Source organism: Zalophus californianus, chromosome 7 (assembly GCF_009762305.2).
Source record: "Zalophus californianus isolate mZalCal1 chromosome 7, mZalCal1.pri.v2, whole genome shotgun sequence".
NCBI classification, from domain to species: domain Eukaryota; kingdom Metazoa; phylum Chordata; class Mammalia; order Carnivora; family Otariidae; genus Zalophus; species Zalophus californianus.
The window spans coordinates 92,120,378-92,127,722 of NC_045601.1; positions in this window are offsets into that span (position 1 = coordinate 92,120,378).

Here is a 7,345-nt window from a genome sequence, read left to right on the forward strand (position 1 = left end):
GGATCTCTTGAACATTATCTAGTCTAGTTCTCTGTTTTTTTTACTAGGACAATAAAAAATTTGGGGATACTGACTTGGGGTTAGCAACTTTTAATTTTGCCAAAAAGGGACATTAAAATGCATTACTAGTAACTGTAACTAAAGAGCATAAAAAATAAAATAAAGAGCATTTTGACACACATACGTACACACACACACTCCAAATAATAAATTCACTAGCACAGAATTAACCATGATACTTTAACCTGAATAAATATAGCTCTATGGGGAAAAAAAACCCACTCTAGATAGTGCAATGGAAGACAAGAAATTTCTTTGTATCCCATCTTTTTTTCCTGTTTCATCTCATCCTTGACAGAAAAGAAGGGGATTTTTTTTTTAAGACAGAGATTTTTATATATAATATTTTATATTAATATAAAAGCATATTAACTTAATCTAGAAGAGGGGATCAATATTAGCAGGAAAAAGATTTGTCTTGTAGATACTTCAATTTGAAAGTCCTAACTTCTGTCCAGAGACATATACTAGGGGGACCTAACATAAAGAATTCATCAAGGAACTGGAATATTAGGAGATGAGCGGAAGAGAAGAAAAGATCAAGGAGATCCCGAGGCGCAGGAGATGAAGGAAGGGAGAAGAAGGCAAGGGGGAGTAACTGGGGGGGGGGGATTTGTAGATGTTGAGGCAGACACTAGATTGACTAAATATTAACTTGAGGGGAGTAAGTAGAGAAACAATTTGGACTATGTATATGACATTTATTTCTAGGAAGGTACACTTTTGGCAATGGATTGCTCATAACCCATTTCTTGGGTGTTATGGTCATAGATTAAGAGCCACATTGCTTATTTTTAACACTTTCTCTTAGTTGTTGAAAACTTCGTCAAGGACCAGCATTTGAGATCCACTGATTCAAAACATGTCCAGTCTGCCAGAAGCTCAGCATTTCATACTTCCACATGCTTTTTCCTCGGCTTCAGATGTCCATTGTTTCTTCTCCATCCAAATAATTTCTATTTATTTTTCATGATTCATTGTAAACAGTAACTCTTCCAAAAAGCTTTCCTACCTTCTCTTTCTAAACTGATGCACTTCCTCTGTGTCTCACAGTACCCTTGTTACTTTCAGCATTTTTTTATTACACTGAATCATACTTGTCTTGTTTTAGAAACTATAAAGTTTCTGACAGTAAAAACTGTATCTGTATACAGTAAGAACCGTATCTTAAATTTTTTTGCGCCTCACTTCATGTTGAATGGATAAATGCCATTTCACATTCATGAGTCTTTATGCCTGCTATTTCCCCTGCCTAGGGTTCCTTTCTTCTTTTCTTCTTGGGAAATTTCTTCTTTAACATTCTTCATGTTAAGTTGCTGTTCCAAATCTTTTGTGACCTTTTCTCTCATTGCAGCAGCTTTAATCATATGATTCTGTGTTTTAAGTTTGTACTTTGCATTAAATGGTCATTTGCAAAATGATAAAATTACATCTCTTCACAAATATAAAAAGAAACACATGTGAACTATTTTATTTAACTCATCAAATAACAAGCGGAGCAGGAAGATGTTTTAACTACTTCTAATGAGAACTGGATTTATGGAGATTTGTATATTTATTTGACAAATCCATTTGCATTGCCCAAAACAGGAGCCATTTACATTACTGTGGACAAGGAAGACCTGCATCACTATTACTTTTCTACAGGTTAACTTCCATCTTGACAGAGCTGTAGAATATTCTAATGAAAGACAGATTCTTACAGAATCAGATAACCCCCAAAATTTCACCAAAAAGACACTCAATAATCCTAGTACCCATATAAAAGTCATTCACATTTTTTCCGACAGTTATAATAATCTATTACTAAATTTTCATTTTTTTGAAGTTATTTTCATATACCCCCGTCTTCCCACCACAAGCCCTAGGAAAAGGAGTTGACCTTAAACTCTTCTCTGGGCTCAGTAAATAATCTCCCATTTTCCTCTTCTGTTCCAGCTACAACAAGGGAATAGCAAGGAGGATATTAGGAAAAGGAAGGGAAAAATGAAGAGGGGGATATCGGAGGTGGAGATGAACCATGAGAGACTATGGACTCCAAGAAACAAACTGAGGGTTTTAGAGGGGAGGGGGGTGGCGGGATGTGTTAGCCGGGTGATGGGTATTAAGGAGGGCACATACTCATGGAGCACTGGGTGTTATATGCAAACAATGAATCGTGGAACACTACATCAAAAACTAATGATGTACTGTATGGTGACTAACATAACATAATAAAAAAAATTAGTAACTTAAAAGTAAAAATGTTAGTAACTTTTTTAAAAAAAAGATTTATTTATTTATTTTTAGAGAGAGAGAGCACAGAGGGGAGAAGCAGAGGGAGAGGGAAAGAGGGTCTTAAGCAACCTCCATGCTCAGTGTGGAGTCCCACTTACATGGGGCTCAATAACATAACCCTGAGATCACAACTTGAGTGGAAATCCAGAGTCAGAAGCTTTAACCAACTGTGCCACCCCGGCGCCCCCAAATTTAGTAACTTTTATTATTTTTATTTTTTAAAAGATTTTATTTATTTATTTAGAGAGAGAGTGGGGTGGAGGGGCTGAGGGGGAGGGAGAGAGAATCCCCAGCAGCCACCTTGCTGAGCATGGAGCCTGATGAGGGGCTTGATCCCATCACCCTGAGATCATGACCTGAGCCGAAATTAAGAGTCAGACGCTTAACTGACTGAGCCACTCAGGCATCCCTAATGTGAGTAAATCTTAAAACCTAAGTGTCAGAAAGCATTGGAGAATTGGGAAGATTAGTAGATAATTCTTGCATGTCATCTTTCCAGCATCTTTATTTAATCTCTCGACACTTACCTCCAGTTTAAGTTTATTTCTCTTAGACTTACCCATGTGGTAGATGTTGACTTATGAACCACTGTCCTCATATTTGGTGAGCTCTTTATCATCTGTACCAATGGGAATGGAGAAGGAGATGGGCAGAAACACTCATAATTAAGAATACTAGATATTTTACACATTCTAATGTTTGCTTTTAAATATACTCTTGAAATTAGTTGAATATATTTGTGTCAGTTGCTTTAGAAATCCTTAGTTTTTAAAAAAGATTTTTTTTTTTTATGAGAGAGAGATCAAGAGGGAGAGAGAGAGAGTTAGCATGAACAGGAGTAGGGGCAGAGGAAGAGGGAGAAGTAAGCTCCCTGCTGAGCAAGGAGACAGTCACGGTCATGGGGCTCGATACCAAGACCCTGAGATCATGACCTGAGCCAAAGGCAGATGTTTAACCAACTGAACCACCCAGGCACCCCTTAGAAATCCTCTTTAAATACCAATGTTGTATACTGCTTACTTGGTTCTGAGTACTATTCCAGGTATTTATATATGAACTCATTTAATCCTTATGACAGCCCCTTGGAGCTGGTACTATACCATTTTATGGCTGAGCAGATGGAGGCACAAAGTGTTGGAGCTGGGATTCAAACACATGCAGGCTGGCTCCAACAGCACATGTTCATCAGTGAGAGCTGCCTCATGGTGAGAGGACACTCAGTAAGTAATGCCCGGTTCCAGGTGAGGAGAACACCTTGTTTTCTCCATGAAATTATACTTCCATTCTCATCTTGTCACTCTTAACCTGGAATAGATTATCTATAGTTTATATAGGCTTTGTTCTTCCTGGATAAATAAGAAGATTGGGTTTTAGAAAACTTTTTACAAAGTAAATAAGAGTTGAGATATCAAGGAAATGACAGTGAACAGAAGTCAAACTATAAATAGAGCAGCTTACCTTCTTTAGTAAGAGCCAATCTAATTAACTAGAAGCAAATATTAAGAAAAGTGTAGTTAATAGGATAGCAAACTGCAGAAATGAATGTAGGAGATTTTACAGACCAGCTACAAATCATAAATAATAGAAATAAGAAAGGACTTCTAGGAATTTAAAAAAATTCATTGCAGCATTGCATTTGGGCTCTGACTCTTATTAGTTGTGTGACCTTGAGCAAAATAACTACCTTGAGCCTTAGTTTCCTCATTTGTACAATGAAATACTGAGTGGGGCACCTGGATGGTGCAGTCGGTTAGTTGTCTGATTCTTGGTTTCAGTTGGGTCGTGATCTCAGTGTCGTGGGATCCAGCCCCATGTCAGGCTCTGCACTCACCATGGAGTCTGCTTGAGATTCTCTCTCTCCCTCTCCCTCTGCCCCTCCACTAGTGTTCCCTTTTTCTCTAAAATAAATACTGTGTACCTGCCTCATAGGGACAGTGAGAGAAATAATTAAGATATAAGTTAAAGTGCTTAGTAGAGGCCTGAAATATGGTAAATGCTCAATTCATGCTAGTGATGATAAATGACAAAAAATTCACTTTTGTAGCCATTAAAAATATCTTGGAGGTACAGAGGATAGATAACAGTGGAAGTTTTTACTTCAGAGTCATGTACAAATTGTGATACTATTTTTCTTTAAATTTATTTATTTATTTATTTATTTATTTTTTTTTTTTAAAGATTTTATTTATTTATTTGAGAGAGAGAGAGAGAATGAGAGATAGAAAGCACGAGAGGGAAGAGGGTCAGAGGGAGAAGCAGACTCCCTGCTGAGCAGGGAGCCCGATGTGGGACTCGATCCCGGGACTCCAGGATCATGACCTGAGCCGAAGGCAGTCGCTTAACCAACTGAGCCACCCAGGCGCCCCATATTTTCTTTAAATTTAAAAAAAAAATTATTGTTATGTTAATCATCATACATTACATCATTAGTTTTTGATGTAGTGTTCCATGATTCATTGTTTGTGCATAAAGCCCAGTGCTCCACGCAGAACATGTCCTCTTTAATACCCAACACCAGGCTAACCGATCCCTCCACGCCCCTCCCCTCTAGAACCATTAGTTTGTTTTTCAGAGTCCAGAGTCTCTCATGGTTTGTCTCCCCCTCCGATTGCCCGCCTTCATTCTTCTCCTCTGCTATCTTCTTTTATTTTCTTTACATATATTGCATTATTTGTTTCAGAGGTACAGGTCTGTGATTCAACACTCTTGCACAATTCACAGAGCTCACCATAGCACATAACCCCCCCAATGTCTATCACCCAGCCACCCCATTCCTCCCACCCACCCCCCACTCCAGCAACCCTCAGTTTTGTTTCCTGAGATGAAGAATCCCTCATATCAGTGAGGTCATATGATACATGTCTTTCTCTGATTGACTTATTTCGCTCAGCATAACACCCTCCACTTCCATCCACCTCGTTGCAAATGGCAAGATCTCATTCTTTTTGATGGCTGCAATAATATTCCATTGTGTATATATACCACCTCCTTCTTTACCCATTCCTCTGTCGATGGACATCTTGGCTCTTTCCACAGTTTGGCTATTGTGGACAATGCTGCTATAAACATCGGGGTGCACGTACCCCTTCGGATCCCTACCTTTGTATCTTTGGGGTAAATACCCAGTAGTGCAATTGCTGGATCGAATGGTAGCTCTATTTTCAACTGTTTGAGGAACCTCCATACTGTTTTCCAGAGTGGTTGCACCAGCTTGCATTCCCACCAAACAGGGTAGGAGGGTTCCCCTTTCTCCGCATCCCTGCCAACATGTCGTTTCCTGACTTGTAATTTTAGCCATTCTGACTGGTGTGAGGTGGAATCTCATTGAGGTTTTGATTTGGATTTCCCTGATGCCGAGCGATGTTGAGCACTTTTTCATGTGTCTGTTGTCCCTTTGGATGTCTTCTTTGGAAAAATGTCGGTTCATGTCTTCTGCCCATTTCTTGATTGGATTATTTCTTCTTTGGGTGTTGAGTTTGATAAGTTCTTTATAGATTTTGGATACTAGCCCTTTACCTGATATGTCATTTTGCAAATATCTTCTCCCATTCTGTCGGTTGTCTTTTGGTTTTGTGGACTGTTTCTTTTGCTGTGCAAAAGCTTTTTATCTTGATGAAGTCCCAATGGTTCATTTTTGTCCTTGCTTCCCTTGCCTTTGGCGTGTTTCTAGGAAGAAGTTGCTGCGGCTGAGGTCGAAGAGGTTGCTGCCTGTGTTCTCCTTTAGGATGTTGATGGACTCCTGTCTCACCTTTAGGTCTTTCAACCATTTTGAGTCTATTTTTGTGTGTGGTGTAAGGAAATGGTCCAGTTTCATTCTCTGCATGTGGCTGTCCAATTTTCCCAACACCATTTGTTGAAGAGACTGTCTTTTTTTCCACTGGACATTCTTTCCTGCTTTGTCAAAGATTAGTTGACCATAGAGTTGAGGGTCCATTTCTGGGCTCTCTATTCTGTTCCATTGGTCTAAGTGTCTGTTTTTGTGCCAGTACCATACTGTCTTGATGACGACAGCTTTGTAATAGAGCTGGCAGTCCGGAATTGTGATGCCGCCCGCTTTGCTTTTCCTTTTCAACATTCCTTCTGGCTATTCGGGTCTTTTCTGGTTCCATACAAATTTTAGGATTATTTGTTCCATTTCTTTGAAAAAAGTGGATGGTATTTTGATGGGGATTGCATTGAATGTGTAGATTGCTCTAGGTAAGCATTGACATCTTCACAATATTTGTTCTTCCAATCCATGAGCATGGAACGTTTTTCTATTTCTTTGTGTCTTCCTCAATTTCTTTCATGAGTATTTTATAGTTTTCTGAGTACAGATCCTTTGCCTCTTTGGTCAGATTTATTCCTAGGTATCTTATGGTTTTGGGTGCAATTGTAAATGGGATCGACTCCTTAATTTCTCTCTCTTCTGTCTTGTTGTTGGTGTATAGGAATGCCACTGATTTCTGTGCATTGATTTTATATCCTGCCACTTTACTGAATTCCTGTATGAGTTCTAGCAGTTTTGGGGTGGAGTCTTTTGGGTTTTCCACATAAAGTATCATATGATCTGCAAACAGTGAGAGTTTGACTTCTTCTTTGCCGATTTGGATGCCTTTTATTTCCTTTTGTTGTCTGATTGCTGTAGCTCGGAGTTCTAGTACTATGTTGAATAGCAGTGGTGATAGTGGGCATGCCTATCGTGTTCCTGACCTTAGGGCAGAAAGCTCTCAGTTTTTCCCCATCGAGAATGATATTTGCTGTGGGTTTTTCATAGATGGCTTTTATGATCCTGAGGTATGTACCCTCTATCCCTGAGAGAGTTTTGATCAAGAAAGGATGCTGTAGGGGCGCCTGGGTGGCTCAGTCGTTAAGCATCTGCCTTCAGCTCAGGTCATGATCCCAGGGTCCTGGGATCGAGGCCTGCATCGGGCTCCCTGCTCAGCGGGAAGCCTGCTTCTCCCTCTCCCACTCCCCCCGGCTTGTGTTCCCTCTCTCGCTGTGTCTCTCTCTGTCAAATAAATAAAAT